The 20,646-nt window shown below is 39.0% G+C and overlaps 1 long non-coding RNA gene across 2 annotated transcripts; it reads right to left on the reverse strand.

Moving 5' to 3' along the window:
- Positions 1–6,506: 6,506 nt before the first annotated feature.
- LOC128805395 (uncharacterized) lies at positions 6,507–19,141 on the reverse strand. Of its 2 annotated transcripts, none has more exons than XR_008436422.1 (4): positions 19,072–19,141; positions 18,894–18,977; positions 7,879–8,006; positions 6,507–6,781 (listed from the first exon to the last, which is right to left on the reverse strand). It is a non-coding gene; the product is annotated as an uncharacterized LOC128805395 (long non-coding RNA). The 2 variants fall into 2 exon arrangements; XR_008436421.1 differs by having other exon boundaries at positions 19,098–19,140.
- Between the last annotated feature and the right edge of the window lie 1,505 nt (positions 19,142–20,646).

The raw sequence follows: 20,646 nt of genomic DNA on the forward strand, positions 1-20,646 counted from the left end.
TGGAAGTGATGTTTGGATTACTGCTGAAGTTTGCATTTTGAGTTGATCTGAGATGGTTACTCCTTCTTTTTTATTTCCCAGGGAAAATATTTGCATTAACTTTTCTTTTCATTTTTATTGGAAGTGCATCCTGCATTATTGCTTGCTAAAGTAGGTTTTGCCATCTTTGCATAACCAGTTGAAAAGGTGCACTAGTAAACAGAGCTGCATAAAACCAAGCTACCAATGCAGAATTTTTACCTGGCCGATGATAATACACACAGCAGGTCACTGTGCAGATGCTCTGACTTACAGTGCTGAACTGAATGGGGCAAGAAAATGTCACACGCTCTCAAGGCAAGAATTTGTGCCCAAGTGATTCCACCTGACTGCAAAGTGCCTCTATCGAGCTCTCTGTCAAGGCTGAACACTGGCACTGAAAAATAAAGGACAATATGCAAGCAATGACAAGAAACTTGATTAAGAAGAATAAATATAGAAAGAAGAGATGAAAACTCCTAATTCCTATTTGGCCTTGTATTTCTGTATAATTTTTGGCAGATTTCTTCAATCCAGGCCTTGACTTCTCTGTTTGCAATGCAGAGGAAACAATTTCCACCCATTCTATTCCCCTACTTGTCCCAAGGAATGTTTGATGCTTGTATCACACTTGGGAGGTATACTTGTTTTCTTCATCCTTTTCTTTTTCTAATAAATCTTGTGCTCAGCCACACCGTGCAGTCTAGAATTTTTGATCACCTTTTTGCTGTAATACCAAACACATAGAGAAGACATCAGATAGACCCCAGAATCTGGCCCAAATTTGCTCATAACATCAGCTCTCAAGAACCAACTATGCTACGTGGGAGGCAACCTGAAGGAGACTGCATTGCACTGCAAAGCTGGACAAAGTGAACCGGCCACTTCTCGCAGGGTCTCCCAATTTCTGTGGCTAGGAGAATGCTGTGGGAACTGCACAAGGAGATTCGAGCTTCTGCCTTGCACAAACCTTATAAAGATGTGATGATCGCAGCACACATCTTAGAAATCTTACAAATGCTCTTACCTGGCTGCATGTCTGACTATGCGCATGTATGGCAAGAGAGAGATTGATCCATCTTTCTGAGGCACTGATTTTCTTAAGCAGACGTAGCAGAAATCTACCAGGAAATGCATAGTCTGACATTGCACACACTTTAGCAGAGGGAGAACAATTTTAAGTACTAACTAGGATTCCATTGCAGAACACATCAGCAGGAAAATCCTATATGAGCTTCTGACAACCTTCTAAAGCAACCATAACATGTCAGATATTAGGGACTTGAAGCCACATGGTTCATCTTAGTTCTACCATTTCCTAAATTTTGCATGCTTGGCATGGCATGTCTTACTGTTCCTAATGAAGTTTTTACATTTGAAATAAATTAATTGCTTAGATAATGTTATCTAGATGATTCATAAGAGCAGAGCCGTCATCCGTACTAGCACTCAACATGTTGCCACAAGCGCTGGTAACAGGCAACCCTCACTGCCTTAGACACTGAAAGGTCAGAATAGAAGGAAGAGCATTGTAATGGTCTTGCTGGCTGAAGCCAGATTTTTATACTTTGCAGCTTCATTAGCTGGAATTACATCACAGGATACAGACAAGCAAAGCCTGAATTGATCCTACTTGACTGAATTCTAAATGAATAGAAAATGACTGCATGGTTTTGCTAAGGAGCAGCAATAATGGCATTAGAAAGTTACGATTTCTATGAAGGTTTATATCTTTATAGCTCTTCTTTTAAGTTTATGTGTTTCAGATGTGGTCATGGGACTTGAAAAATGAAGACCCTTTTGCAAGATGTTTTTTCAAGCAAATCGAAACAATATATTGATTTTTCAGTGTGTAATTTTAGAGTTCTTCCATTTCACTTAAAGAATCTTGCCTTATCCCCAGCACAGAAACCTCATGGTATTTTGGAAGCTTATTTCATTGCACTGATAATTGGCAGTTATCAAAACATCCTCATCCATCCCCCTACTGAAAGAGATTGGAACAGAAAAAAAAAATGGGCCTATATGTTGTAGGAATGTATCTAGAGATTATGAATCCTTTAATGAGCTGATATTCAGTACAAAGGGTTGAGGAATTCATCTCACCTCACTGAATTTGCACTTCCCCAGAAATACTCATAAGGAGTTGCTTACAAAAAATATCTCCAGAAAACCAAAAAAAACCACTTTATTCGAAAGATGTAGAAAAAATATGATATCTCAGTCTCTTCCATTTCCTGCCATTTTACAGTAGGTAGATTCTGATCACACAAAGTGAAAACAGTGTCCTGAAACCAGTTTTATTAAACACACTAACTGGGATGTTCACTTGCAGAGATTCATCTAAATACTCAGTTCTGGCCACAGAAGAGCAAAATAACCCCCTCTTTTGACTGCAATACTCATTGTCAGATAAAATCCCACCTTTTTGTCTCAAAGCAAAGAATAACTTATTTTGGAATTTGAGAAGCAATACTTCTCAACCACCTGACATGGCAGAGGATAGTTTGGTAAGATTAAGGCATTAAGGAACCCCTCCACTGCCAAGATGCATGTGCTTTCACATGCTGGGATTTGAAGTTCTACATTTTCTTTACTGGTCTATCTTAAAATATATTTTGATTGGACCGGGTGAGAAGAAGGAACAAAACGTCATTTTGTCATGTCCTGTGAGTGTGTTATGAGTACGCTAGGGTTTGTTAATAGAAAGTTAATGTTATCTCCTGTATTAAACTTTCCTCCTTTTTCTATTTGAGGTTTGTCCATCTCCAGAGCATTATCAATTAGCCAGACAAGTCTAAGAAGATTAAATAAGAATCTGAGTCCACAAATCTGACTCTGACTTACAAAGTTTGTGTCCAAGAATATGGAAGAGTAGGAGTAACATACTAGTAGGGGTTCACACGAGGATGAAGGAATAGGCTTTTCTTGTAGAGTAATTTTGATTAAACACAGATTGCAAATTTCAGAGTGATTATATTATTTATTTTGGCCCTCTTTTTCACCACTCTTCTGGTATTATAATTCAATTACATGCATTACCAGAGCCTATGTCTGTGGCATTTGGCTGTCTGTTTGTCAATATGCATTTGCAGCAAAGTCTTGAAAGGTTTGGGGACTGGATTTGCTTCAAACAACCATCCAAACAGCTGAAAGATTATCCAATTTTACTGCATATTTCATTTCTTTAAAAAGAGAAAAAGACATTGGAAATTTCCTAAAGACAACCCTTTGCTGAGATTTCTACGACTTCTGATTCTACTCTCAAATGAAAAGCTGGAGGAAGAAACATTCATGTCAAACACATCAGAAATATATAAAAGTTTGTTTCTTTACTTTTTCTGTAATTAATTCAAGTTAGTGCACTCATTTTCAGTATTGAAGACATGAGCAGATGAAATAGAAAAAACAACTGTAAGAATGAGGCTGGAATTTTTGCTGGTTTTCCCCCACTGACAGCAAAGAAGATCTGTCTCATAAAGACAGCTCTGCTAAACCATTTCCTGATAGGGAAGTCTGTGGCCACCCCTTCCCCTCCTGTTCCCTCCATGAGTGATTCTTCTATGTTCCCTATCCCTGCTCAGAATCTCCTTTCTGCTTTCTGAATATATAAATATATATATGTATGTGTGTGTGTGTGTGTGTGTGTGTGTGTGTGTGTGTGTATGTATATTCTGCTTTCTGAATATATATACTGTTTTCTGAATATACCTCAAAACCCTGATTACCAGACATCTCCTTTTACTCCACTGCATAGATACCAGATGGGCCTTTGGACGTCATAATGCTGACATCCAGGTATCCTGCTGATCTTTCTTTCTGTCCAGCCTCTCTATAATCTATCATCTACAGCCATTTATTTTTTAAAAAAATCTTTGTGTGATATCCTTTTTTTATGTCTGTGACTGGGATGAAAAAAAATCCTTGGCTGTTTATCTATAAGAAACATTTCTCCTGAGCTGCCCTGTAATGCCCCACGGGGTATTAACCATGTATCCCTTCAGTGAGTTTCTGTAAAGCCATGGAAACAAAGAGTCTGCACCTCACCCTCTGTCACTCTGTACTCTGCATCTTCTTATGAAATCATGTGCCCTTTCCTTGTGCAGGATGCACTGCTCTTGTCTCTGAGCACAAAGATGCAGTACAACTCAGCACGAGGCAAGAATCCTTATGGAGTACTAAAAATACCTGGCATTGGTATGAGTCCGTAAGATACGTGAAGTAGTTTTTTAATTATTTAATTTCTGAATCTATGGTGATGTCAAAGCTAAGAGTCAGTCTTTTGGGAATTTTCATCTAAAACATCTTTTTTCTTTTGAAGATAGTGTTTCCTTGACAGTGACCAGGATTCCAGCCAGAATAAGCATGGACTTTCTTTTTCATTGAACCATCTGTGTGTGATTCAGGGAAATGTATTCTGTAGTCCAAAGAGAAGTTTAATACTTCAGCTTTTGCTCTTTTACTCTTCTTTCAAAGGGAGCTATCTGGGTCTTAGGAGGCTATGGCCTAATTGCAAATTCTGGGCAGAAATTAATGAAGAAATTTCTTGCTGAATTTTGAAAGAATTTTTTAAGCTACAAGTCCTTCAATTCTACAGGAAATAAGAAATATTAAGTGCAATCAAATGTCAGCTTCAATGGCAGATGGCTCAAGGTGCTTCCAGTTCCACCTAAATCAAAATTTTCTGGTGATTCTGATACACTAATAAGATTCACAGAACTCAGTTGGGTAAAAGACTGTCTACATAATGTGTAACAACAGCAAAGTCAATATGGTAATAATCAATATTGATTGAGTCAGTGATTACTGCATCTTTCTTATTCAGGGGAGGAGAAAAAACACACACACACACACACATACATATATATATATATATATATATATATATACACTTCAAATTCAAAACCTCTGCTATGTAATAGAACTTACTGCATTATCTGGTAGGAATACAGCCAAGGACTTTCTCACTGAGCAAAACACAGTAAATACAGACCAAAAGAATTACTAAGGGAATGTATATGGAAAATAAAACCAACAGGGATGCAAGAGGGAGAACTAAGGAAACTGCTTATTGAAACATAACCTGTTCCATATAGTTTAAAAAGTGGTTTACACTTCCCATGCTTTGTAGCACTTTTTCACTGATTCAGGTCAGAAAAGATATTGTTAGCTAAAATTTTTCTTCTTCAGTTTGTATCACATTAAAGATCATGTATGTATTTCTTCTAGCTACTGTTTTTATCTGATTAGGGATTTTTTTCTGTGTCACAATAATTTATGAACAAAGCTCCCATTCAATTTAAAAACAAAGCACTTATATTAATTGGCTTAACTTAACCTTTGTGTGACCTTTGAGCTTATAAAGTATTTTTTTAAAAAATTAGCAGCCTTTCTTTGGATTTGTCAGAGATGATTTATGTATTTTGCACTTCCACACATCTGCTTTTAAAATTTTCCAGACAAATACTGATTATGAAGGTCTCTGTGTGTCCTGGTTTCAGCTGGGATAGATTTAATTCCTTCTTATAGTAGATGGTACAGTGCTGTGTTTTGAATTTAGATTGAGAATAATGTTGAAAACACGCTGAAGTTTTAGGTTTGACTAAGTAGTGTTTATCCTAAGTCAAGGAATATTTTCTTTTTATGTCTCATGCTTATGACAATGAGGAGGTACAAAAAATCAAAAAACTGGTAGAGGTCATAGCCAGGACAGGTGACCAAAACTGGCCAAATGGATACTGCACATCACAGAATGTCATGCCCATTACACAAACTAGGGGAGTTACCTGGAAGAGGGTCTGATCTGGGTTTTGGAATGGGACATGGCATCAGTCAGTGGATGGTGAGCAATTGTATGGTTTTTTCCTTTCCAATACTTTTTTTTTTTTTTACTTTGTTTTCAATTATTAAACTTTTTCTATCTCAACCTACATGTTTTACTTTTGATTTTACACCCCATTCCACCAGGGGGAGGGGGGGAGGGGAGCATTGAGGCTGTGTGGCTCTTATTTGACAGCTGGGCTTAAGCCATGACAGTGTGTCTGATATTTCAGTAATTCTTCATATAAAATGAGCAAATGAGATTAGCTTCTGTTTATAATGTGCTATAAACATGCATGAATATAAACATACACATATATATGCCAAGCTTGCTCAGTTGTAGTTACTAACAATCTGTAAGTCCAGAGAAAGACTTGCCAATATATACTTAATGGGTTATGAACTTCAGGGACAATCAATAATGCAATTGAATTGCATGAGGTTAATTTTCTGGGATTTTTCTCATACAAGAAATGACAGCCCCAGTGATCATCTGACCATTGCATACCCAGGTTGTAAGTTGTCCAACTGCTGGACAGAGATGTCTTCCTGAAAATAATTATTTAAAAAACTTTAAAACCTATTTTGAAGACTACTAGAAGACAAATTTATCAACTGCCTTACTAAACCATCCTACAATTTAATAATCTCCACCAATGGGACACACATTCAAGACCAAATATATTTTTGGATGATGATATTTCTATGTCACAGTTTATGGTGACAGTGGTACCCAAGGGAAACTCATCCATCTCCCAAACTCAGAGCTGTTTTCTGTGAATAAAGTTCCAAAACTTCTTTCGCAGTTTCCATGCAAAGAAGCATAATGTCACCCATGGCTTCAACTCCGTGATTAAATTAAGCCGAGAACAGGATGGTAACATGCAAACACAGATTCAGAGTCTGAAACTCAGTCACCCTCTTCAGTGTTTCATTTTTCTACCTGTAAAATAGAGAAAGAATTTTACAATTGATAATGATCTGTAAGGTGAGATCCACCACAGAGCATTAGTTGTTCAGTGCCAGAGTAGAAGAAGTAATTTAAATTCAGAGAGTAAAAGGGGAAAAGCAGTAGAATAATTTTATTTACTGAGGGTGCATTGTTCTGGCACAGAGATTTGTATAATCATGCAAACCAAGATACTGGATGCAAACCAAACATGTTGGGCAGTTCTGCAGTAAGGTAGATCCATATCATTCCTTAGCTAATGTCTCTATGACAGATTGGGTACCTGGATACGCAGTGCTAGATGCTCCCAGGTACATATAGCTCAGAGCTCATTTGAATAGCCATAGTTTGTTTGTAGCTTAATAAATCTACTGGAGAGAGCAAATGTTTTTTCATTTATCCAAGAAGCTATGTCTACTGAAATAAATCACTTTGTCCTGTTAAACCATTTCGCTGTGAATATGCACAAAGGGGAGTAGTGTCTATTTCAAAGGACTCAGCAGTGAGCCAAAGTGACATCTCTCTGGCTGGTGACACATTCCTCCTTGCAGGTTTAGGAAATTTAACACAGTGCATAGAATGTTGTTCGATGGTTATGTAATGTTCACAGCTCCTAAGGGAAAAACTAGAATATCACACAGGAGGAAAAGTTCTTTTACACATAAAATAAGCCAATATTCAGATTCTGTCAATATAAATGAGTTAATGTCTGTTTCTTATTCTGTTGTAGGAAAGAAACATTATGCACACAGCCTCTTCTCTGTCATTTCTAGCTCCTCTTTTCAGCCAGTCAACAAACCAGTACCATACGCAGTGACCTGGACTAATTATTTATTTAGAGCAATTGCTCATCTATTAAGCAGTCAGAATGTTTAAATGGCAAGGTTGCTTCTTTTCACAACATATTTACCATCTGAATTAAATGGATTGTAAAAGAAAAGGATATGAAAAAAAAAAAAAATAAGCTTACATAATTTCCCAATAAAGCTCTGATTCTGGAAGGCATTTAAGCATCTAACTCCCAGTAAAGTAAGTATCTTCCACTATCTACAGATACAGACCAAAACTTTGGTGCCAGAATCCACACATACCTTTTTGTTCCCTCAGAATAGCTTGCTTTTTAGTGTTTTAGTCAATGGCAAGAGAGAAGAGGAATTCCGAAGAACAGTTTGCATGAATCAATGAGGGATGTTGGTTAAAATAAGCTCAGCAGTTCCTGCTGGAGAAAAGCAAGTTAAGAATTAATAGACTGAAACATTATGTCCTAAAAAAATGCTTTCGATATATGATCAAATATAAGTTGCCCTTAAGCTCCAGTTTGTTTCCCATTTCTCACTTCAGCATGGACATTGGATCACTGACTGCTGTGAGGAGGACCTAGAGCTCAGTTTGCTGTTATTGCAGTTATGGCTACAAGCATGAAATGGGGCAGAACTGCTCAGAAATGTTGGCTGACCTGCAGAATAAGTCACCAAAGTTCAGCTGGCCTCTGATAGCTAGGAAATCAGAGAAGTCACCCTGGAAAGAACAGCCTCTGTCTCTCTTTCCTAGTTATGTTAGATATTTTCCATATATCCAGGCACCACAGTGATGCCAGATTTCTTAGTATCTCACTGAAATGAAACATAGAATCATCAGGGTTGGAAAAGAACTTTAAGATCAAGTCCAAATGTCTACCCAGCACTGCCACTGTAGCCCCTAAACCACTAAACCATATCACCCTGTGCCAGATCCAGACACTTCTTAAACACTTCCAGGGATGGTGACTCCACCACCTTCCTGGGCTACCTATTCCTGTGCTTGACCACCTCAACAGTGGAAAAAAGTTATCTAATATCTAATCTGAATCTCCTCTGTCTCAATTTAAGTCCATTTCCTCCAGTCCTCTCACTGCAGGCACAGCAGGAGAGACCAGCCCCAGTCTGATGATGAGAGTGATGACGTCTCCCTGAGCCTTCTCTTCTAGAGATTAAACAAACCCAGCTCCCTCAGATATGTTTTCTAGTTCCTTCACATAGACCCACAGATAGTCCAGCCCAGCCTGAAGACCACTGACCAGGACAGTAGGCCAGCTGGTGGGATCATCCAGGACTCAAACTGCACAGATTCAAGCTGTGACAAATACACTGAATTTACAAGGAGAGTTCTCCAGGTCAAAATAATGAGCTCTTAGGCAGAAATAAAGACTGAGATTTTCAGTGATCAAACCAAGTGGATAAATAAAGAATCATAAAAAGTGGGTCACTTAGTTCATCTTGTTGATAGCCCAGGACATCTGGGACAAGACAGTTGATGTCAATCTCACAATACATTGGAATTAACAAAGTATAGGGCAGGCAGATAAGCAGAGAACTAGGCTTGGAAGAGTTAAACCTCAGGAACAGCCAGGCACTCAGAAGATTTACTGTAGGTGGAATTTCATTACACAGAGAAGCTCATGGCTAGAATAAGCTGCCAAAGGAAACAATAGAAGCTACTACCTTACTTTAAAGACTTAAGAAAATATTTAAAAGAAATAAATATTTGGTAGTAGATCTGCCATCTCAAAGGATACCTAGCTTCCTTTCATCCCTGCAGTGTTCTCTGTTCCAGCTGCAGTATATTTTCCTCATTGCACAACTAATTTTCCTTTTTTTTTTTTTAAGGCTTAAAAGCAGCATTTGCTACATTTTAAGCTTGTTCTCTCTGCTCACCCAAGCTACTGCCATCCCTATCTCAGCAGAATGGACATAAAAGCAGCTTTATTCTGCCTTTTGGCCTCTCTTCATCTTGAGGACAAAAAAAAAAAAAAAAAAAGGCTGTGCCACTCCTCAGCTTATATCCCAGCCAGCTCAGAGCTTCTCTACTGACTGCCTGGAAGCTATGGAATATAGGGCACCCCAGCATCTGCTCCAGGCTGGAAAATACTCTAACACTTAACCATTTCTTTCTGCTTGCAATTTTGACGTGTAACACTGAAGTCTGGCTTATTAGTTCTGCTGGCAGGCAGTACATAAGGCACTTCATGTAACCTTGAAGGAAGACTCTAAATCTCTAAACTCGGCTGCAACAGCAAATCAAGAGTTAAAAAAAAATTCTGAATTTGGAAGTTATGATTAATTCTGAGTGGGGAAGGAGAATTAGATATGTATTAGTTTCACCATGTGAGGAACATTTTTTGCCATTACCTAAGTAATGAAGCTCCAAGGACAAGGAAAAGGAACTTGGAAGCCCTATTTTTCCCATTTAAATCCAGCTGCAGCGGGGGTCGGTGCCTCCCATGACAGCTTGTTATGGTGATGAGTTACTAAGACACTTTTCTGCTTGTCAGCTTTCTGACAACTCTTGAATGTGGTAAAGGTGGGCTAAGAGATGATTAGTCACCACCTGCCTCTAACAAACAAGTTCTCTTGAGTAATTCATGTGAAATGTTTAACTATGAATAAACTCATTTAAAGCACCAGCTCCTTCAAAGAGCATCTGATGGCTACCAGGCCCTCTTCCTCTTCCCAGGAGGTATCTTGAGCACTGCACCACAATCCAGCTCCACAACTCCAGTCCTGAGTTTCTCTGGGTGCCAGTGTGGGGAAAGCTGGGGAAGAGGCACATACAGCAGTTTATACTTCATGCATGAAAAGCATTTTTAATTTTGCTTCGTGTCTTACTAGGCATATTTAGACAACACAAGAACACCAGGTGTAAGGTCCTGCACATCATTCCTTGACCCCCAGCTGCTTCCCCTGCAAGGGCAGTGTGTGCACCCTGACAGTGATGTGACAGCCACAGCTGGGGCACTGCCTGTGTCTGTCATTTGGTACATCTTGCTCCTTGAATAGTGCAAGGAGCTTCAAGTGCTCTTTCTGCGTGTTTTTGTGACAGATATGTTTCACATAGGCATACTCTGTGTAGGAACAACAAAATAATATATATTGTTATATTACTTACTGATTCCATTTTACTCACCCTCACTTGTATCATTTTAATTGAGTTTCCAGCTTTGTGCTTTGAATCCACTACACTTCTTACCTTGTTTCTCCCATCTCCTTTATTTACGCTCTCCAGCCCCACTGTATGCGGCATATATATTCTTCCAAAACCCTAACATTAAAGTCACAGAGCACCTGCTCATCTCTTTCACTCACACACAAAAACATGGAAAGACATAATAAAAAGAAATCTTATGTCGGAAGAAGTCAATGCATGTCTTTGGACTTCACACTCTTCTGGCAGAAAATGTTTTCCTAATTTGTTACAATACTTGTCTAACAGTAGCACACAGTCCAAAAGCCAGCCCACACAAAACACCACAGTCTGAGCTGTTGGTACCTGAACTAATCCTTTTGCATTTTGTGCCTTGGGCTGTATTCAAAACAAGTTTGGCATAATCCTTTTGTCATTTAATTTGGAGTGTCTAGCTGCTTTTCTCTGCTGGACTTCTAAAACACTTCATAAATACTCTGGACACCAAGGGAAAGTTGGCAACATTCATTCAAAAGGCCTGCTTGAAAACAGAGTGGGAGACAATAATTGATGTCTATGTAAGACAATGAAGAAAAGACTTGAAGAAAAAACATGATGATAAGCAGAGGAGTAAATGGACCTAGGTGAGGATGCTGAACAGAAAATTGTCGATGAGGTGTTTACAATTCCCAAGGATCACATGGTTTCATTTAGATAAAAAGGCTGGGTGATTTTAAAAGGATAAGTGAGTACAAAACATGATCATTGCACCAATGCCAATTCCTTTTGAAGCACAAAATCCCACAGCTGCTGTTCTAAGTTTTCACACCTGCTCCAGGCTGGGAGAGTGTTCTCAGATCATAAAGGCAAGTGAAACAGCTAAAGAAGAGCAAGTTACATCCTTTGGCAAAGACTACAGGTGCAGGGTGGGTGGAAGTGGGAGCAAGGAGCAGAAAGTGCCATACAATAGCAAGCCTGGGGAGATGCCTGTTTCTCTGCCAGACCAGTCCCTAGAACACTTCCCCATGAAACAGTTGGCCATCTACTTTTGAGGAGCACAATCCTTTGATTCCCACCGAAGTATATGCTAAAAACTTGATAATATAATTTTGCCTTTGTGTAAATTGTCATCGTTCCATATAAAAAAATATTTTTTGCATTTTCTATATTCAGTTCTACTATGGAGTGAGGTTCCTGGACTTTGCTGTCAGTGTTTTAATTCTGCAGGATTATTTATTTGTGAATAATCCATGTTGCATCTGTTTTATAACATGTTTGGGCAGTTATTTATTTAAAAGTCTTTGGTTCCAGTTTTTCTCCCAAATAAGCAGAGGCAGATGCGATTGAACTGTAAGAGCGCATGAAAATCAAATTATCCTGACACCTACTCCCATGTAATTCATCCCCTATCATCCAATACAGGACAGACAAATAAGTTTTGAGTCTGCTCTCAGACTATTCCATTCCTGTTCTAATAGGCAGAATAGCCCAAGTAGTTTTTTCCTGAGACTGGATTTCATATTTTCTCATTAAAAAAAAAAAATTCCATTCTGTTCATAGGAAGTGGATCGAAGAGAAGAAGAAATCTTCTTTGCATTGATTGGAGAAGAAAACTTCATTGCACCAATCAGATCCCTTTAATTTGCTATTAATCTGAAAGATTCACAGATATACTAGATAACATCCACGGTCCTAGTAAGAGTCTACAGAAACTTCTCTAAAAAGATTCATTAAACAAAAAAAATAGTAACTTTCAGTGCAAGTGAGGGAGAATTATTTTTTTCCTTCTGAAAGTATGAATAGCTTGCAGAGTGAATGAAAAGGGCAAAGAAAGGAAAGAAGAAGTAAATCAAGAAAATCTCAGCTATGCAGAATCCACAAATGCTGTGCAGTTTATGGACATGTGGTGATTGCTATAGAACTTAAAATTATATTCACTTACCAATGATGCTTTCAACTGTAAAGCCCTCACCTTAGTCCTGGTGTCAGTGAACTCTTTATGACAGAAGGCAAAGAATTTGTTCAGCACAAACATAAAGCATCACATTTTCTTTTTCTACCAATACGTCTAAAGAAAAGAAGATAACCCAACAATCTGGATAATCGCTCTCCTCTGTCACCAAAAGTGAAAACTTTATGGAAGATGTAACAAGTCTCCAGGAAGACTTGAGAAAGAAATAAAATTTAAAATTTGCGAAGAGAAATGCTATCAGTCCAAATTTCCTGCCCTTCCTCCTTCTTCCCCACACATCATACTGAACATGATGTCATATGGTATGGAATATTGGTCAGTTGGGGTCAGATGTGGCAGCTGTGTCTGCTTTCAACTTCCCATGCACTTCCAGCCTCCTCACTAGAGTGGCAGTACTAAAAAAAGAAAAGGCCTTGGCACTGTTTAAGCCCTGCTCAGCAGTAACAAACACAACTCTATATTGTCAACCGTGCATTCAGCACAAATCCAAAACACAGCCCCATACCTGCCACTGGGAAGAAAATTAACCCAGCCAAAATCAGCACAATATTCCATATATAAATTGAACTACCTGAAGAATAAGCAAAGAGTTGATTTTCTTGAAGATGAAGTCAGGAAAATCTCTTGCTCTAAGGTAATTATACTATATAGATCTGAAGTAATTTTTGGATGGCTTAAAGTAATTTTGGTGTTTCTGACCTAAATTGATACATCTCGTCTGGTTAGCTAAAACCAATATTACCTCAAACAGAGCTAAAATCTATTATTATTGTTGTTGTCAATTGCCAACTGTTTGCTTTAAAAGTATGTAAGGTATTTTCTCTCTTTCTTTACTCTCTTTTAGTTAGAATATCCAAGGGGATTTCTTGTTTCTGTTAGAAATTTAACTACCTTCAAATGCTTTTCATGTCTTAAAAAGTATTGCTGGAATGTAAGAGAAGTCACCAGATGAGTCCAGGTGTCACAGCTGATATGTGTGAGCATAACTCAAAACCACAGGCTTCAGTAATGTTCATATCGGGTCATATAAAAGGACACATCAGGATCCAAGAACTCTAATCTAAACTAAAAGCTGAAGTTCAATGGGTATAACTGCATCTGCAGTCTTACATGCAGACTTGTGTTGCCATACTGAAAAAAGAAATATAAATACCAATAAATATACTAGAATTCAAATGTCTCTTTTGTCTTTAGTATGCCAAAATGCTGCATGCAGTACACAAAGGTAATGAATCCCTGGTCCTTGATGCTGAATATTTTCCTGGCATATTCTTGTGGTTTAGGAATGGTACTCCCCAGTTTAGTGTTCCCACAGAGATACTCCAAACTATATGTCACTCACTCACAGCCGCTTCTGCCTTCCCTATCCCCCTGAAGTAGGAGGGAAAGGGGAATTGGAGTCACAAAAGCTAAGGATCACAGGTTGAAATAAGAACAATTTACTGGAAAGAGCAATGAGATTTAAAAAAAAAAAAATAAAACAACAACAACAACAACAAAAAGAAAAAAAAAAAAGAAAAAAAAAAAGAAAAAAAAGTAACAGCAAAAATACTAATACAAGAGTGTAAAAGAAACAAGCAATTCACACATGAGTTCTCATCCCTGACAAGACCTGACCACTCCCTTCACCATCCTATGTGGCCAGGAAGGGACCCCTTCTCCCAGGAAGAGACTTCCTTTCCCCCATACCCCAAAAACGTTGTGAGAGGGTATAGAATAACCTCCAAGTGTTAGCCATGACCCCTCCTGGCTAGTGCAAAAATTAACCATGTCCTGGTTGGGATCAAGACACATGACTACATGAAAAGTGTGCTATTCACCTCAGTACTTCTGAGAACTGCCAGAAAAGTGCCCAAAGTTGGCAAACATGTAAATGAGTTCATTTTGTTTCTTTTCACAGAGAATCACTGTGAAGATGATTCAAAGTGATATTCTCCTCCACAAGGCCATCTTGGACAATGAACTGATCCAAATTACATATGGCACAATTCCTAAAGTAGCCACATTCCGAAAGAAGTTACTTTTGGTCCTTTCTGCTGGTTTGCTGGTATGTTCAGTATGGTGAGGGAAATATTTCTTTTGCTAGGAGTAAGCAGATCTGAGATACAAGCTAATGAGTCTCTCTATGATAAGACATTTCCATGCGCTTTCTTTCACTGAAGAAAAAGGAAGATGGATGATTTTTCATTAAAAATCAAAAGAGTCCAATCCAAGCCAGGTAAGTGGTGATGGACCAAGTGACAAGTTCTTGGTGGATTTAAAATAAGTTCAATTCATTATTGTGGACACATCCCGTGCAATTGTAGCAAGAGAGGCACTGCCAGATCAAAAGCCGGTTTAATGATCCACAAGAGAAACTCTTTTAGAGGTGAGTTGCTGGTTGGAGGGAACAGGGGAAAGGGGATTAGCAGGGACCTCTGCTCTTCCTTCTTCCTTGCTATAACTGTTTTGTGGATCAATGGAAAACCTGTTTCCAGTTTTGTCAGTTTGTAATTTTTCAACCTAAGTAAACAGATCATTTAAAGAAATGTCATTGCATCGCAGGAGCCCAGGACTCATTCTGCTCTGCTAGCTCTCTCCAATGCCAAGATTAACACCTGCAGTAGGAAAAGTAACACAACCACTAACACTGCCTGTTGGCATTCTCACCAGACCGGAACAGGCTTTCACTTGGTATAGCCAAGTGCTCTTTCTTTCCCCTCATCTTCTTCCCCCCAGGAAGGAGAGATTTTTGAAGATGCAGAGATAGATAAAGACCTTCAGCTAAGTGCAAACTGGTGCATCTTCTCTGACTTTACATAAGAGGCTTGTGCCAGAAGCAAAGAATGGTTTTATGTAGGGAAGCAGGACAATATAAATGTAATCCTCACACTATGTTCCACTAAAACTGGCATGAGAAGCCACTGCTGAGCAACTGCTGTTTATATGTCCCACTTCCAGCTGGTTTTATGAGCATATGTTATATCTACAGGAGATATGTGTAGGGAGCGGAAACAAAGATACTATGAAGGAATCTGTCTTTATCGATGGGAGAAATGCTTTAAAAAAGACTTTTTACACATGAAATCAGAACTGTGCCAGTGCTGAAGAATGAGTTTTACAGACAAATTTGAAGACCAAGGGGACACCATTAGCAGTGAAACTAGAGCAGTTCTACTCAGGGTGATATAGCAGAGGAGAGATATGCCAGCTCTGGCCTGTCAGGAGCCTAAGTTCTTCCATGGAAATGTTCTCCCCATCACTTCACAGAAGCAGAAAGGACACAGAAGCATGTAGGAGACCTTGAAAGTGCAGGGTCTGCCAGGGTGGAGACCAGTCTCATGCCCTGCAGCTTGCTGTGGGAGTGTGCTGCCCCCAGAGTCCGTGCAAGCACCAGAGCTCAGACAGAGGCTCTAAGCAACCTCCCCGCAGTGCTGCAGAGGAACCTGGAACAAAAAGCAGTTTCACAGTCTCTGAGGTTGTGAGCAGCCAACAAAGAGGAAGGTATTCTGCTTCTTTCCAAGGTCAAAGCTTGTCTGCAGAAAAATCTTAGTGAGACTGACGCTCACAAATCATAATGATCTTTTTTCTTTCCCAAGAATTTTGTTACCCTTGCTGTAACAAGATCATTTAAGGTTTCGAAATGTTTAATGGAGAAACAAAACCTTAGATTTTCAGTGTGATTTGTCATCTGGCAACCAGTTACTCCTTACAATGAGCATTTGATTTATATTGTGACATATGAAACACTCAATGGAAAATAAGTGAATCACTCAGGATAGTTCATTTTAGATACAAGGGTTCCAGCATACCTTGATAAACCCACATCAACAGTTTCCATATTTCTTTGGTTCTTACTCCCATAAATCAGCTTCACTGGGACACAGAGATAAAGCTTGAAGCAAAAAATTGTATTTATGTTGCATTCAAACAGTGGAAGACCACCACTGTGAAGCTTTACTAGAATAAGGGCTAAATCCTGCTATCTGATATCCAGAAGAATTTAGGAAGGAGCTTAGCTGAACTTACTGACCCAATGAGCAGCTTTAACATTTTTGAGCAGGCACATAAAGCACATTTTCACCTCTTCTTATGCGCCCTGCCCCCACCAGTGCAAATGCTTTCAAATCTTTTCTCATACAGAGCTAATTCAAGATTTTGGGGAGAGCTAGTGAAATGATTCATTGGACAAAAACCCAAACATAAATGCATTCGTTTAGGACAGATTTATAAATGTAGCCAGGCAACAGCATCCAAATTCTCAAATCAGTGCAGGAAAAGAGTGCAAGGCAAGGAAAAGAGGCAGTTTCTTCTTTCTGACCTTGTTTTTTACTTGGGGAAAAAAATCAATGCTTCTAAAAGACACAAAACTCCCACTCGCCAGTCAAACAATTAACATAAGAACAATTCTGACATATGTAGGGAAAACTTGCCAGATTTATCTCCTATACTTTTCTAGTAACTGCTTCCAGTTATGCAGCATGGCTGCTGTAACTGGTAAATTAAGTCAAAAGTAACTCTCAATTCAACAAAAATCTTCTCTATTTAAAATGGCTTGTTACATAATCCCCTTGCAGGAAGATTCATATGTCATTTAGTATCAACTCAGATAACTGAAAACCCTGATCCAGGACTTGAAATCCTATAGTCAGGCCCTTTCAGTCTGAAATACATTCCCATATTCAGCATATTTTCCTTCTTCATAGGAACAACTCCAATATTTCTGTCTACACCTACAATTAACTGAAATAAAATTCAACATGGAAAACTCATCTAGAGGGGAAGTATGCCTTTAAAATATTTAACTTATGTCATTGCCAAATTTATATTCTCTAATATAATTATGTAGTCACAAGGGATGAGACTTTTAAGCTACTTTTAGGTATTTACAGATCAAAAGATCTTTTGAAAAACATAATTTGGCATTCAAATGTCTCTGAAACTGAATTTTGTAATCTACTTTTCTCTGAGCATAGAGGTGATGCTTTTGCAGGAGGTGGACTAAGCAGTGTCCAAGATCTTGATTTTCTAGTGCACATGACTGACTTTTTCCAATGAAATCCATCTGAGCCAGAGATTTGCAGTGGCAAAAACCAGCTATCAGCCTCTGATACATCAGCATTAGACTGTAGCTCAGTAGAGCTTAACTCTGAAAGACTATACATCTGTTAAACATATTGGCATTTCTGAAAAGCTGGCTGAGATTGCATTCCTTGAATCAGTTTCTAGGGACTTGTCTTGAGGCTCATTTAACCCAATCTGGGCAGTGCTCTGAATATAGCTAATCTTAATAAGGTATGCTCAGATATTCAGGAACCTGATGGCAAGATGTGGGCCAAAGGAAAATAGCTTAACCTGCATTTCTCAGTAATTGCTAGGAAGGAAAATAGAATGCATTGGAACTCTGTAGTGTTCATGTACTTCCCTTTTGTTTCTTTTTCACATACAACTTGCATGCAAAAGTATCAGCTGACATTCTCTAGTGCTTCACAATATGAATCACCTGCTGACTGACTTGGAAAATTTCTCTAACAATTATGTGTAAATGATCTCTGTCAGGTTCCTTGTGCTGGGATTCAAATGGTCTTGTTCAAAACAGGTGGAGGGAAAACTTCCTGCTGGCAGGACTGGTGCTGGTGCAAGTGTATATAAGGTATTGGCTGGTGATGCAGGTCTGCTCTTTGCAGACCCCTTGTAGATCCACTTATAGTGGTAGGACTCTATTCAATGCGTTCATCAAAATTTTAAGCACAAACCTGTGGTTTCTTTTCCTCAAGAGAGAAAATAGAAGTTCCCCAGTAGGTGGACACATGACTTGTTCAGTTTAATATCTCACATCTTGCTGCTCAGCTGGTAGCCCTCTGGCCCAGCAATGCCCTTCTTTGCACCCCCTTCCACATTCTGATGAAAAACTAGTTTTACTCAATCTTGTAAAGCTATTGACATTGAAACCTTACTCCATTCCAAGTATTTTTCTGGTGCTTAGTTAAAACACATAACTGGGTAAAAACTTTCTGGATGAAAAACATGGGAAACTCATTAGGTTATGACCATCAACCCATTCAATTTTCCAGGTATAAAACACTCTGTTGTTCCTTTCTCCATACCAGAACTTGAAAGCCCTTGAACAAGCAACTCGGATAAAACAGGTGAAATTGTGGTCCTGCAACCTAAGCAGGTCTTCCCTGTCAGGGTAACCAGAAAATTACGTATTACCTCAGCTTCCATAAAGACACCAGTCAACAAGTCCTTCTTTTTGCTCTGCACTGGAGATTTTTAGCCAGATTTTCAGTACTGTGCCTTTAAAATTCAGGGCAGAAAATTATAAAATGTCAACTAAGGGGATTTTACACTACAATAAAGACTCTACTTCCCAATGTCCCCACTCTCAAACCTGGCTTAGGAAGAATTAAATACTACCTAATCACGAATCTCCAGTCTGTTGAAAAAGCCAAGAACCCCAGAAGGATGTGTCAAAGAAACTGCACAGACATCACAAAGGGACTTACCTAGGTTCAGTCAGTAGGAAGCACCAGGTAAGCACGCTGGTGGAATTTAGAATATCTGAATGTGGCCTAAGCTAGAAGTTACTTACTTGACTTTCAAAGGAAGTAAACAAAAGAGATCTAGACTCTGATTCACAGATCAGTTTGTTGATTTGAATTTTGTCACAGAAACAGGCCCTCAGTCTTTGAGAGTTGGGACTAGTGAAAGCTCTGTTAGCCACACAGTCACTCTCAACTCCTGTCTGCCATATCTGCTCTGGAACTGATGGTGGGTCTGTCCCCAGTGGGTCTACTTCTGGTGCACTGCACATGCTTTTCAGAGGTAACAAAAATGCAGATAGGTTGAGGAGGTGTTAAAGAGACTTTTGAACACAAATGTATAAATCAAAAATGGAAGAATCATAGCTGTTTCAAACTAAGTATCTCAAAACTTTGGAGAAGGCCATCCACTGAGCATCTTCTGTACACAAAAGGGTAATTTAGGTTGAATCCTTCACACAGAACTAACATCTGAACTCCTGCTGGTGTGCTGGTTGACTCTATTGCCATGACTATAGCTCCTTTGCAGAACCAGAGACCTGCCTTGCAGTTAATGCTTCTGTCAGGTTGGAGGAAGAGCATGCTGTGTAGTACCACCTGTACTACCCAGTGTCTGCCCTGCCATGCAGGGAGATTGGATTAGCAACTGGGGAGATGAGCTAATAAACTGTAGCTAAGGTTCCCCTGTGAGCCCACTAATTTGAGTTAAAAATGCCACTTTGCTCGCATTAAGGGTCTTGTGTGCAGAAGGGATTTGCAATGGTATCAACGCACAGGTTATAACACCAAGAAACTCTCTGACAGGTACTATGACCTTTGAAGGTCTGAGATAAAAATTCTATTAATAAATTATACAAGCCCATACAATTATCTGAGGTAAAAGAGAGGATTTGATAAACTTCTGTGTGTCACTCAGAATCAAGGAGAACAAAAGAGAAAATGTCTTCATTTTCTCATTAGACCTCTCCAGATAAGATGTCTGGTTGGGAAAGAAAGGGGACTTTATAACCTCTGTCAGTGAAGCATCAGCCCACCTGTACCAGCCTTTCTGTCCCAAACATTGCAGAGGCATGGTGACAGCCACCACCTCCTTCTTATATGCCTCAGACATGAGAAGCCTGAAGATGACAGCCACAAAATTACCCTTCTGGTCTTTTCCTGCCCTGGAAACTCCACACCTCTACACAAGAACAAAGAGGCTTTTTCAAAAGCCTGTTTCAACGTCTAAGCATCTTTGTGTACAGAAAAGCCAATTTTTAGTACTGTTCTCTTTAACTGGGGCCAGAAATATTTCTGTCTTCCAGGACCAGAAGTGGATGCCAGAAGACACTAAAAGTTGCACTTCTGGGATACATTCACAATTCAAATTTTGCTTTAAATTAAAGCAGCAGACATGGTCCTATAGGACTGTTCAAGTCCACACA

The sequence above is a fragment of the Vidua macroura genome, chromosome 3 (genome assembly GCF_024509145.1).
Source record: "Vidua macroura isolate BioBank_ID:100142 chromosome 3, ASM2450914v1, whole genome shotgun sequence".
NCBI classification, from domain to species: domain Eukaryota; kingdom Metazoa; phylum Chordata; class Aves; order Passeriformes; family Viduidae; genus Vidua; species Vidua macroura.